This window comes from Plectropomus leopardus, chromosome 17, assembly GCF_026936395.1.
Source record: "Plectropomus leopardus strain MGB_pleo_1.0 chromosome 17, ASM2693639v1, whole genome shotgun sequence".
NCBI classification, from domain to species: domain Eukaryota; kingdom Metazoa; phylum Chordata; class Actinopteri; order Perciformes; family Serranidae; genus Plectropomus; species Plectropomus leopardus.
The window spans coordinates 8597226-8610054 of record NC_142192.1 but is presented as its reverse complement, the minus strand read 5'-3'; the positions used below and the strand labels follow the sequence as shown (position 1 = coordinate 8610054).

General features: G+C 38.2%; 1 protein-coding gene across 6 annotated transcripts in view; it reads right to left on the bottom strand.

Annotated features, from left to right (window-relative positions):
* trps1 (trichorhinophalangeal syndrome I) overlaps positions 1 to 12829 on the bottom strand; it is a 157368-nt gene that overhangs the window by 131453 nt on the left and 13086 nt on the right. The window contains exon 1 of one of the 6 annotated variants that reach the window (XM_088090197.1): positions 1971 to 2327. The exons of the other annotated variants lie outside the window; for them this stretch is intronic. The gene's annotated coding sequence lies outside the window, so the exon portion shown is untranslated. Of the gene's footprint in view, positions 1 to 1970; positions 2328 to 12829 lie in introns of those variants that run through there. 6 annotated transcript variants of the gene reach the window in all.

Genomic DNA, 12829 nt, shown 5'->3' with positions numbered 1-12829 from the left:
AGAACAGTGTGCTGCCAATAAATTGGTGACACAAAAGCCACTAATTATACCCCGAGAAATTAATTCAAATTAGAAAACAATTACAGCATGTGGGAGCAACCAGTGGCAGCAGTAAAAAAAAAACAAAAATACTTTTCTCAGTTTTTCTACAATTTTTATTCTATATACTAAATCAATATTGATTACTTTACGATTTAGAAAACAAAGAACTTAATAAATAAATTAAGTGGCATATATTAAATATCCAGAGGCTGTGACCATTAACAATTGCATTTTTTTTTATTCAGTAATTCTAGTGTTAAATATCAGGCTCTCCCGTTCTCAGTTCCCCCTTTTGTTGCCCCAACCACAAAAATCACCCCACCCTCTGTCTGTACCACTCCTCTCTCTCTCTCTCTCTCTCTCTGTCTCTCTCTCTCTCTCTCTCTTTCTCTCTCTTTCTCTCTGCCATCCCTTCTTCTTCTTTCCATCCATCTTGCCTCTTTTCTCCCTCTCACCGCAAATCTAAATCTGAGTCTGTATTTATACAAAGCCATTTCCTCGGGTCAGTCTGACTCGTGTGTGTAGAAATGTAGGAGTGTATCAGTGGTGGATCGGAGACAAATCTGAAGTCTACACACACACACACACACACACACACACACACACACACACACACACACACACACACACTTGAGGAGAGTCTATATTTGGAACTTGTGTCTTGGTTGCAGTGGTATGGCGTTTATCAGGTATACCATGATATCATGGTTGACAGTTATCATGTGCTTATCTATGATATCGAAATTAAATGCAACTGGACACTTTTGTGGAGACTTCTTACACATACTTCAATTCAGTTTCGGTTTCATGTTTCAGTTTTAGTAATAACGTGGTGTTTTTTCAGCTAAATTCAACTCTTCTGGTTTAATTTCTTTAAGAGTCATTTTGACTGATAAATTTAAATTATTCTGTCATATTTTCTGAGACGGCCATCGCACCCGGAAAATCGCATGTCGCTGAAACCCTAGTTGCTAATAAAGCCACAGTTATATCTTATGTATACTGAGGCTGTGAATCAAACAGCCTTTCTTTGGATGGAACTCTTCAATAGTTCAATATCAGCCCAAAATCATAAATCACAACAACTCAGAGGGCTGAGGTAGAAACTAAACCTAAACCTAAAAAAAAAAAAAAACAACTGCAGAGGAATTCCTCTCCCAGGACGGACAGAGGTGCGTGTGCACAAAACAAACTACCACTCATGTCATATTTCCGCTGCAGGCTGCATTTGACGTTTTAATGTAAAGTAAATAAGCAAGACAGCAAAAAACCTGGGTACAAAGAAAGGGATTTCATATCCCAGTATACCTGTTGAGCAGTTTTTACCTGCTTCACTGTGGCTCTGACCACATCCACAAGCAGTTCTAGCTTTGTTTGGATTATAGATAGAAAATTAACAAACCAGCCATTTGAGAACTGGAGTGTGTTGTTATTTGAAAAGGGATATCTGCTGTTTGAAAAGAAAAAAAAAGATTGCTGGCATGAACAGTAAAGCACATTGAGTCATTACTGAAATTATGAGTCATTTTAAAAGACCCTCCCATCTTAAAACAGAGAGTTAAAACAGTGTTTTTGAATATATAAACATGTTAGGTAGACGTATGGGATGAAACATATTACAAGTCCCCGTTTAACCTTGTTAAGTGTCCTCAATGAGAACATCTGATAAGCTTTAAACCAACGCTACGACTAAATGCAAAACACACACACAAACAAACAGAGATCACACTCGTTGGCTGCAATGTTTTCTCCGGGCTGTAAAATCCGAACTGTGAAATTACACTGATCACACATACACACAGACACATGCTTCCGGTTATTACATGATTGACCACATAATAGCATTAGCTGTTACAGCTGAAAGAAAGTAAGAGGGCTTTTCTTCAACAACGAAAGAAAGAAAAAAGAATAACTGGAGGGCGACTTACTCATTAGTAGTACTCACAACAGGAAAAGAAAAGGGAGAGAGAAGTTTTCTTTTTCTTAAAGAGTGAGTGTGACTCTAAATATTTTCCCTGTGGAGCTCTGACTCAGTCGAGCTGCTGCTTACTCATTTACTCAATCGCTCGTTTCCCTGCCCCTCTGCTTTTCTCCTTATCCTCTTTTTTTATTATTTCTCCACAATGACTTTTTTTCTCAACCTCCATTTGTTACTACTCTCAGTTCCACATCTCACGTCCATCAACTCTCAACTCCCCGTCTCACTTTTCCTCCCCTCTCCATCACTCGATCTTTCCCATCAATCCATCACTGAGCTCTCTGTCATTTTCATAATTCTTCTGTCTGTTTTTCCAACTGTCATTATGGCTGAGATCCCCCCGCCCACCACCACCACCACAGCCGCCTCCTCCTGCGCTTCGACCCCCCTCCGCGAACGTGTGTGGTCCGGTCCGACTATAGACCGTTACATTGTCCCAGACAGGTTGGACTGCGCCACTAGCCGGCAGACGAGGGGGGGAGGGTGGTGGTGGGGGGAGATGGAGAGCGGGGGTTCCTAGGGAATGTTTGTTTTTCTGTTTCCAATTTGGTCCAGCCCGAGGAACTCCACACTCCGCTCTGTCTCAAACACACCATTCATGACGGCCTGACGTACATGATTACACACAAATACCCACTCTCTAACTCTCCCTAGCTCTCACACACACACACACACACACACACTTGCATGCACACACAGACATGTACATGCTAAACTGTCTCACTGCCACCAAAACACACACACACGCACACACTGTATGCACATGCGCGCTGACAACCATCAAATTCATTCTCAATCATTTTCACCATGAAACATAAGCCCTTTAATTTATCTTTGTTCTCATCTTTTATTGTTTTTTGATTTGTTATTGCTAATGCCGTTTCGAATGACATGGTGGTCAGACTAATTATGCTTGTTTCTTCCTCTTCTTTCAGTGATTTTTTTTCCCCGCACTGTCCCCGGGAAAATGATTGTCTTTGAAAGGCCGTTTTGATGTGTCTCGCTGCGTTTTTAGATGTTATGTAGACAGAGTTAAGCTCCATGTTCCACCAATTAGAGCACAGAGAGCACATTGTTTCATATTCATCTCAACTGTTCCATCTGAAATGGATTATTTTCCTCAGTTTTGTTGTTTGGATTTCAAATGCTGATCTTCGCATGGACTAATAAAACTTTATCTTGTATCAATACAAACAAACAGACCGGCCAACATATATGAGGGTTTTTTTTATGATGCATGTTGGTTTGTTTTTAGATGTCATGTAGTTTAGTTCCACATTCCATCAATTACTCATTGGACAGACAGGAAACCACATTGTGTTTTGTTCAAATGCTACATATGAAAATTATAGGTTTATGCAGTTGTTTTGATTGTTTGTATTTTAAAGTCACAAAGCGTGATGTTCAAAAAGTTCTAAGAATTATTCAAGACGAACAAAAAAATCTGATATCACAAGCAAACACAAAGCTTTTTTAACTGTTTTTTTTAAAGTTATAAAACTGTGGGTTCACCTTCGACCAAAACAGCGCCGAAATAAGATATTTAACTGCAGCAAAGCTCCATCTGAAAACAACATGATTACACGCCACATCTGAAAGTTATTGTTGTTTGGGGTGTGTCTACTTTCTCGTGTTCCAAATACATTAATCAGCAAGGGTAATCAAAAATCAAAGTACATTTGCATATATTTATTTTATTTAAAGATTGTCTGGAAGTTCTTAATTGCTTTTAATTGTCTGTTTTATGTTTTGAATTGTCAAAAACAGGATGACTAAATTGAGCACAACTATGTTTGCCCTGGATACGCAGACAGGCAGAAAACCTAAAGTAGGTCTCTTTTTTTTTCCCCTCGGTTGTTGACTCATCACTACTGCAACATGGATTTAAAATCAAAAGCTGAATAAGAGGCAAACAAGCAGGAAAACTCAGAAAAAGGAGGATACATCTGTTCTCTATTGATCCTATAAACACAATATGAAATTACCAGAAGCCTTTAAAATGTTACAAAAATGAGCTTGAAATTTACATCAGAAGCTAAATAAAGGATGGTTTTATCTTCATTTCTCTTCTTCTCTTGAAGCAGCTATCCTATATAGGCATCATAGAACCCCCAAAGGTTACTGTGATTATACAGATGCCACTCTTAGTCTCTTTATGACAGCTCCTACATTATAACGGATCTCTTGTTATGAGGACTGATGGAAGAGTTAAAAACTCAAACAATTCAGTTTTTACATCTTGGCTAGAAAGTGCTAACATGATAGCTCCCAGCTGAGGACATGTCAGAGAACAGACTCCACTACAAGAGGTTGAGGAGCAGCTGACACTAACTGCTGATGTGCATGTCAAAACGGTGATGACTGTCTACAGTTACATACAGAATATTCCTAATAAATTCCTTTTAACTGGCAACTCTGATTCACACTTGAAATGAATGTAGAGCAAATGAAATTAATCAATTAATGGAATAAACCAATCAGAGTATTTATTTGCAATAACTTATGTCAACTTTTCAAGCAATAAGGCCAACAATTCCTTAGTTCCAGGTAAGATCCAATTACCAGGATCTGTTGCTTTCAGTTGACAGGAAATAAAATATTTGGGTATTTTGGATGATTTTTAGTAGATACCAGTTTGGAAACGTCTCTAATACTGCCTAAAATGCTGCATCTGGTATCGCCTAGTACACAAGTCTATGCACCGATTCAATACCACATAATTAATTGATACATTTTTAAGTAGTTTCACACCTGCATTAAACCTCAGTTATCCCAATTCTTCTTCTTTGCTGCTCTGTAACAGTAACCTACCCAGCATGTACTGCTGTGCAGCTACTGACAACTACTGTTTGAGAGCTGCAAAAAAGAAGTGATATCTGTAACATGGTCCAAAATGTCGGCAGTTTGGCAGTATTTTGGACAAGAAGGTCCAACCAGTAAAGAAGCAACATGTCCAGTACGCTAGGCTTTAGTTTCATGATGTGGCACTTGTTTTGACCCCTAGTAAACTGTAGCTGCACTTTTTTTTTAAAGGCATTGTTATGTATTCCCAAGATTTTTTTGTTTTTGTTTTTATGACTACTAGTCAAATGAGAGAATAAAAGAAATGGCATTTATTGTCTGTATGTATTTGTGCATATTCTACAAAGATTTTAACCTGCCATACAACAATAACACAATGGTATCAGACTGCTATTTGGTTTCAGCTGACATGCAAGTTCAGGTATCAGAATTTTTATTGGGAACGAAAAGATGTTGATCTCGACTTTAAAAATAAAAAAATTTAAATCACATTTTTCACAATTTTCTGATAGCATATGGAAAAAACAATGGATCAGTTCATTAAGAAAATAATTCATCTGATGCAACCCTAAATTCAAGCTAACAGCAGTTATCTAATCAAGTGTGTGCTCATATGTGGGAAAGAACATAATCATTTCACTTTTTTGACATGAATTGAATGTGCATCTTTTGCTGTGTGCTGTATGACAGTTTCTAATTATTCTCATCAGACTAGATGATTAGATTTGTCTACACAGGTTTGGTTTGCTGGTGTGTCTTACGTAGTTGCTCCAGCTCTAAAATGTGGACTGCCGCCAGACAAATATCAAGACAACAATAGAGCAATGCAGAAACTCCTTGTTGTCATGACGGGATCATGCCAGCGATTACACTCTGTTACGAACAACATCAATCAGAAATCTTGATCAACCAGATCTTTCAGCTGCTGAGGTTAAAGTTGAGGGAGTGGTCTGTCTATTCATTACAGTAAGCGACGCCCAGAGCTTTCAAGTTTTGCTCTGACACAGACGCACGTGCTGACACACTGCCACTTCCCCTGTAACAGATATGTTCCTCTTAGAGCCTCTTAGCGCCTATTAAACAATCAAAGGCATGGTATCAGTCCACTTCTTACTGTGAAGTGTAAAATTAGACGTATTATTGGATACAGCAGGTCCAGAGGGCGAGGCATCATTCTCAACACCCAAATACATTAAAATGCAGCCAGAGGTTTTAGAATTATTACTTTTTTGTTTGTTTAGGACTATTTTTTTCATTTTGACTTAAATGTTGTGTTGACAGTAGGGCACAGGAGGCTATTTAATTCTAAATTCAACTGGGTGAGATTTTAAAACATTTTTAAAGACATTTTCAGCAGCCTATTTAAAACCTTTTTTTTTTAATTTATGGTAATGACAACTTCTACATAAACACAAATAAATGTAATAAAAGAAGCAGAGTTCATCATTACACTTTTCAATAAATAATATATCTTTGGTCACATATCTGATTCAGGACTATTGCAAAGTGCAATCAGAAACAGTGCTATCAATGTACAGAACAAGTGGCTCTACCACTATCTACCTCACACAATCTTTTCTTTCCCACCCACACACACTCACTCACTCACACACACACACACACGTGTGCACACACACACACAAAGAGACAGAGACACACACACACATCTGATCTCATGACGTTTTCCACCGAGTTCAGGAAAAAGTGTTTAGAAAAGACACAACATGTTTTCTGACTTTGACCGCAGCCCAGATGTTTTGAAAAGCTACTAAGTGAGGTCGAAACTGTGTCACATGAACAAAACTTTTGTGAATAACATGATCGGTGGTGTCTCTATACCAACCCATACATCCTGCAATATCCTATAACATAACAAAGATGAGAAGGAAGCGAGATGGATCAATTAGTCTCATCCAGTAGCTGTATGTGATGAACGTATTTTGTCATAACGGTATGTCAGAGGTCGCTTCTGGGCTGAATGTGGACCACAGACTGCTAATTCAATAGTCCTTCTAAAGCAGACAATGATGGGGCGGGGGGGTCGGTACAGCATAGTATCCCAATACTTAGTGTGGCAATATTGTATCAATACATGGACCCCAAGTATTATCTTTTATTATAAAACTTACTAATATTGCTAAGCTTTTGGTAGACGACTAAATTTATTGCTTTTTCTGTCCACAAGTCACATTTTGCTGCAATAAAAATAATAAAAGTGAGAGACTTAGTTTTTAAAACTTGGTCAAACAGACATTGATAGATCTTTCTTTAAGGGACATAATTTACAGTTGAATAAAAGGTAGTTGAATGTAAAATATTTGTTAACACAATTCTCGGTATATCACTTTACATTTCAAATTGCAATAATATTGTATTGTGACTAGAATATCATGTTTGACGGAGAGAGAGCATGGAGGATTTAAATGTAACAAAGGTTTCCTGGTAGGATGTGCAATGACATTGTGATTACATGGTGTGCACCTTAGACTGCAAGGCAAAAAAGATTCACCCAGTAAAACGACACTGAACAGAACCTGCTGATGAATATCATTTAGATCAAAAACTTCAATAACAGCTCATACTAGCCCTTCCACATTTTACTGTTTACCATCTAGAACTCTGAAAAGGGGAATTGAAACTGTGGTTGTCGTCATATTGAAAATGAGATAATTAAAGTAAGTGCACCTCTAAATTAAAGCTGTTATTTATTTACTAAAATAAACTGCACAAACGGAACCAAAAAAATGACAAAAGGATCTATCAAAGATCTTAAGTTTGTGAAAGAGTTTTTTGTCTGCTGGCCAAAGTAGCTGCTACATTCAGAAATTTAAGGTGGGGTTTTTTTGTTGTTTTTTTTTTAGATTGGTTAACTACTGCTGTGGCTGGAAGAGAAGTCAAATTCACCAACCACAGGCAAGACAGTATCCGCATTTGCCTGCGTGGACGGTGCTAATGGTCCCGCCTTGATGTACGATAGTAGCAGGAAACAGGGAGCTGCATAAATCAACAGGGGACTGTTGATTTTGACCTTGCTCTCCACAGCTAAGACTCTCATACATCAAAAATAATGGAGAACAAACTCTGCTTCAGTGTTGGTTGTAGGCGTAATGGAAGGAACTAGTAGCTGCATAAATCAACATGTTGATTGTTGACGCTCGCCGAGCTGTCTTTCCCCCCCAAAATACGGAAAACAAACTACAGCTCTGCCAGAAACACACAAATTACACACATACATCTCACCAGCCGGCGCAAGTCTGCCAAGCATATCTGATTATTTTAAACACACACGTACACATGCACACACCCCTGTATGTGTGTGTGTGTGTGTGTGTCAGGGTTTGGTTTGTCTCTGTCTGGGTAAGCTCAAACATTACGTCAGTCACACACACACGAACATCCACAGACAGAAACGCGCTGATACACTAGACCATGCAATACTGCCACACACACTCTCAACACAGCTCTTCTCATGCGCGCACACACACACACACACACACACACACACACACACACACACACACACACACACACACACACACACACACACACACACACACACACACACACGTGCGTGTGCACACACACACACTTTCCACTCCTGGAGGATCGGACGTTTCCTGCAAGCGGCCGGCCCGACGGGAAAAATGTCTGGACAAACTTAAGACGTGCGCACACACACACGTATGGACACACAACGGAACATTTTCAACCCACAATGTTGACTTTATATTCCTTTCCAGAGCCCTTCTATCTGCACGCTGGCCAAGTGAAGCAGCGTTTCCCTGTTGAACACTACCGGGAAGCAAGACTGGGAGGTTTCAGGGCCTCGGTGATGTCAATGCGGGGCTGGACTCCATTCAAAAACTGGAATTTAATCAAAAATCAAAGCCAAAAACAATCATACTATCACACTGAGTCACAGTAATTTCTTTAATGGAGAATTTTCACAGCAGTGAAAACATTCTTTAATAATTCTAAATCAAAGATACTTGTAGTGGTTAAGAGGTATCTACTTTCCTCTGATGTGATTCTTCTGTAAATCTGAAAACCAAAACATCCTCCACTTTTATGGACCGCTGTAAAGAATGTTTGCAGAGACTGAGAACCTGACTTAATACCACTGAGCCATATCATTCCACAAACCAAAGTTGCATGTTGTATACACTGTATATACTGTCCACATATCTTACATCTACAGCTGCTTTTCCACCTCACAAAAAAACAGCTAACACCTGCTAACATCTAGCTGTTTAATGTAATAGAAAAAGTGACAATTGTCATTTATAACCTGTGAAATGACCTTGCAGTAGTCATGGGTTTGTATTGCCTTTCACTCTGATCAGCATTGATGGAAACAGAGGACCTGGGTTAACATGCTAATTTCAGTCCCTTGCAATGACGGGCCACCAATAAATGCTGTCCCTCTGAAAGTAACCATTATAAATTTTTCACAAGCCTCCATCCATGTTGCTTTTTACTGTTTACTTGTTCTACCACAGTCTGTGACGTCAAATGTGATACACACACACACACACACACACACACAAAAAAAAACACACACACAGAAAGGCATACTCGTCTGCTGGAGAGCTGAGTGCACAGCACTGGTCTACTGGCAATGGCAAATTCCTTGGATATACACACATACTTGGCCAATACATGTGAGTCTGATATCGGTAGCAAATAATTACCACACAAAATAATAAATAACTCCTACTGTATCATAAACACCTTGTTATGCGAGAGCTGATAATGGAAATAGCGAAGGAGTGAACCATCTCGCATCCATCAAATCTCTGTTTGGAGTTGCACATGCACAGTGCCAATTTGGCACTCAACAGAAAATGGCGGCAGGCAAAAACAAAGTTTAAGAACTGAATCAGAAGCGAGCATTTTGATTATCCTGGAAACAGGAGTTAAGTCGGGTAGTGTTAGAGGATGTGGGCCCTTTGAAACCTGAGAAAATTGGCTTGATTTATTTCAAAACAATGGGAGGAAAGCAACAAATAACTTAAGAAGAAATGACCCAAAAACTAGCTAAAAAAAAGTAAGAAGTAAAAATTTATTAAAAATCTGCCCAAATGTTTAAAACAAAAAGTGAAAAAGAAAAGAAATTACCTGAAAAAAGTGCTTAAAAATAATAATTCTGTAAAAATACATTTTAAGATATAAATACGCTAATTGTAAACACTGATTTTTGGACATTTTTCCTTTCCATTAAAATAAAAATCTACTAATTTCTTGCATTTTGGGGCATTTCTTGACATGTTGCTCATTCCCTTTTTTCCCATGTTTCCAAAAAAAAAAAATGCAAACCATTTTGCACAGGATTCAAAGGTTTGAACATTTGTAAAAACGTCTGAACGCGCCACAAAAAATTACTATTAACTTAAGTATTTGTTGTTACATAAAAACCGCAAAATAAATAAATAAATAAACACAGACTGGGCAAGTGAAAAAAGACAAACATTAGCATTGAGCCCTGGTTGCTCAATTGCAGTTATTCTAGAGATTAAACTGTGGTGCCCCAAACTTCGCTTTATCAACCGCTGCTGCTCACTCATCTGCTCAGATCTGTAACTTCTCACTCCACATGCTGTTTTTCTTCTCTTCCCTCTCTTCTCTTCCATTTTCATCTTTAAAACTGAATGCAGTCAAAGCTGCCTCATCCTTCAGTATTATTCAGGAGAGACTTTCACACATCCTCTCAACACTTTGCTTCATAACCCCACATGTAAGGTCTGAGTGAAGTTGTGGGCCTGTGGTGCAATATTACTGGAAAACATCCCGAAAAACAAAACAAGAAGCACTTGTTTTATCTTATCCTTCAAGACATGACTCCAATTTTAAAGCTGCTTTAAGTACCGAGCGAGATAAAGCCACAGCATCCCCCTACTTCACACCTTGCCAAACTAATCCTGAATAGATTTTTTTATTATTTGAAAAACAAAAACATGAGGAGCACTTCCTTTATCTTATCTCATAACAGACACATCCCCTGAGGTTTTATTTAAATCTGGTAAAGATGCATAAAGTGCACCTCAAGTATTGGAAAGCACACATCTCTTGTATTTCACAGGGGTCTGAAAGTTGTAGATGCCCAAGTGACTGAAAGAATAAGGTGTGTGCATATGTTTTAAAAAATAGGATGTTAAAACAACAATAATGAGAAGAGACATAATACCAGGAAGATTGCTAATGCTTGATTGTTTTTATCAAGGCAAAAAATACTGTACAATAAGTGTGTATATTGCTCCTGACTCATGAAAAAAGACAGTTATTTGAACGAGTCAGTAAATTATGAATAGGTTGGATAAAAAATTGTTTCATGTGGTGATTTTAACACTGTTGCAGCACCACAGCATTTAAATTAAAACCAGGTGGTAAGCATCTATGATATGAAGCAAAACAATCATTATGTTTTGTAGGCCTGTTGACCCTACAGGAATTGCTTTCACTAGGTTTGACTGCAGAAGCAAAACACCAACAGGTAGAATGTTTGTGTCCTCACGTCGTAAACAATCACACAACCATTATTAATGGCATCTCTGATCACCTTTTGGTGAAGACTTCGCTTTCATCTGGAACCTCCTGCAACAGAGGTTTCTGGAAATTAAACACTCAATGCTTAAAGCACAGAGATTTATGAATAGATCTTAAAAAAGCCATGAAAAAAAATACAACTAAAGATGTTAAATTGTGGGAAATATTTAAACATAGTATAAAAGATCTTTTCAAATATAAATTAAGGGAATTAAATAAAGTTTAATTTTTTTTTTAAAAAAATGAAAGAACACAAGACAGCAGAGGGAGTGGCCGTGTGAAGAGATCACAAAAGTTACAGCCGATCTGTCAAGGCATGTCATCTGCCCTGGTTTCTAAAACCTCCTCCCAACCAATGCTCTTCAGACACTTAACTGACTTCTCTGTAATCTAATCATTTAACTCACTGACTCGTCTGAGAGGGAGAAAAGGTTAGAAGCTGAAAGAGAGAGATTCTCACAGCTAGGTGAAATCAGCCACTAAAGAAAAGACAACGGCTTGTGTGTGTGAAGCACTAAAAAGCCCAAAAGCCATGTCGCAGAACAAACGCCGTGCCCCCCACTGTGCTTTTCCACCAACCCCAACACACACACACTCACACACACACAGGCCCGAGGTAAATTTAACTGTCAGCCGTAAAGTTTTCGACTATGGCAAGTGATCTTTTGCCCCCGTTTCTCTCCCCGCCTTTTCTCCTCCCACTCCTCTCTCTATGCAAATAAGTTCTGTCCATCCATCCTTCATTTCCTTCTTTTCTTACTTCCACCTTATTGTTCTAAGCGTTTCCTTTTCCTGCTCTACTTATGTCTGTCACAGCCTAGTATATGAACTTTCCTCATCCTTTGTGTCTCTTCCTTTCTCCCTCCATCCATCCATCTCTCCCCACACTGTAAAATCTGGCAAGTTGATTTCACTTAAAAAAAAAAAAAAACAAACAAAAAACAAAAACAGGAACACTTGAGCCTTTAAATAAATATAACGTAGTCTTAAACTAACATTTACTTTTTATCTAATCTTTATATTTACATGGAATTTAGTTATATTCATTTTGTGAAGTTGTTGCAACTTAAAAATGACAAGTTTGATTAAATCAATCTACTTAAGTTTTACTCACAGATCTCTAACTTCTTTATTCCCAAATCCTGTTTGTCTTGAGTGAGTTAAATCAAACTAACTTGGTTTGCTGAAGTTACTAAAATGTAGAAAGAACAGGGTAATTTCACTTGTCATTTTTAAGTTGCAACAATTTCACAAAATCAAGAAAATGAAGCTACAAAGTAAACGTCAATTAAGATTTATAGTCAAATCTACTTTTCTTTTTCAAACTGATCAATTTCCAAGATTATTTTAAATGAGATCAACTTTTAAGATTTTACAGTGCATTCCACATCCCAACACTGACCATGGACACCTCTCTTTATCCCGTCTTCTTCCTCTCCTGCCTCCTTCCTCCCCAAAGATGAA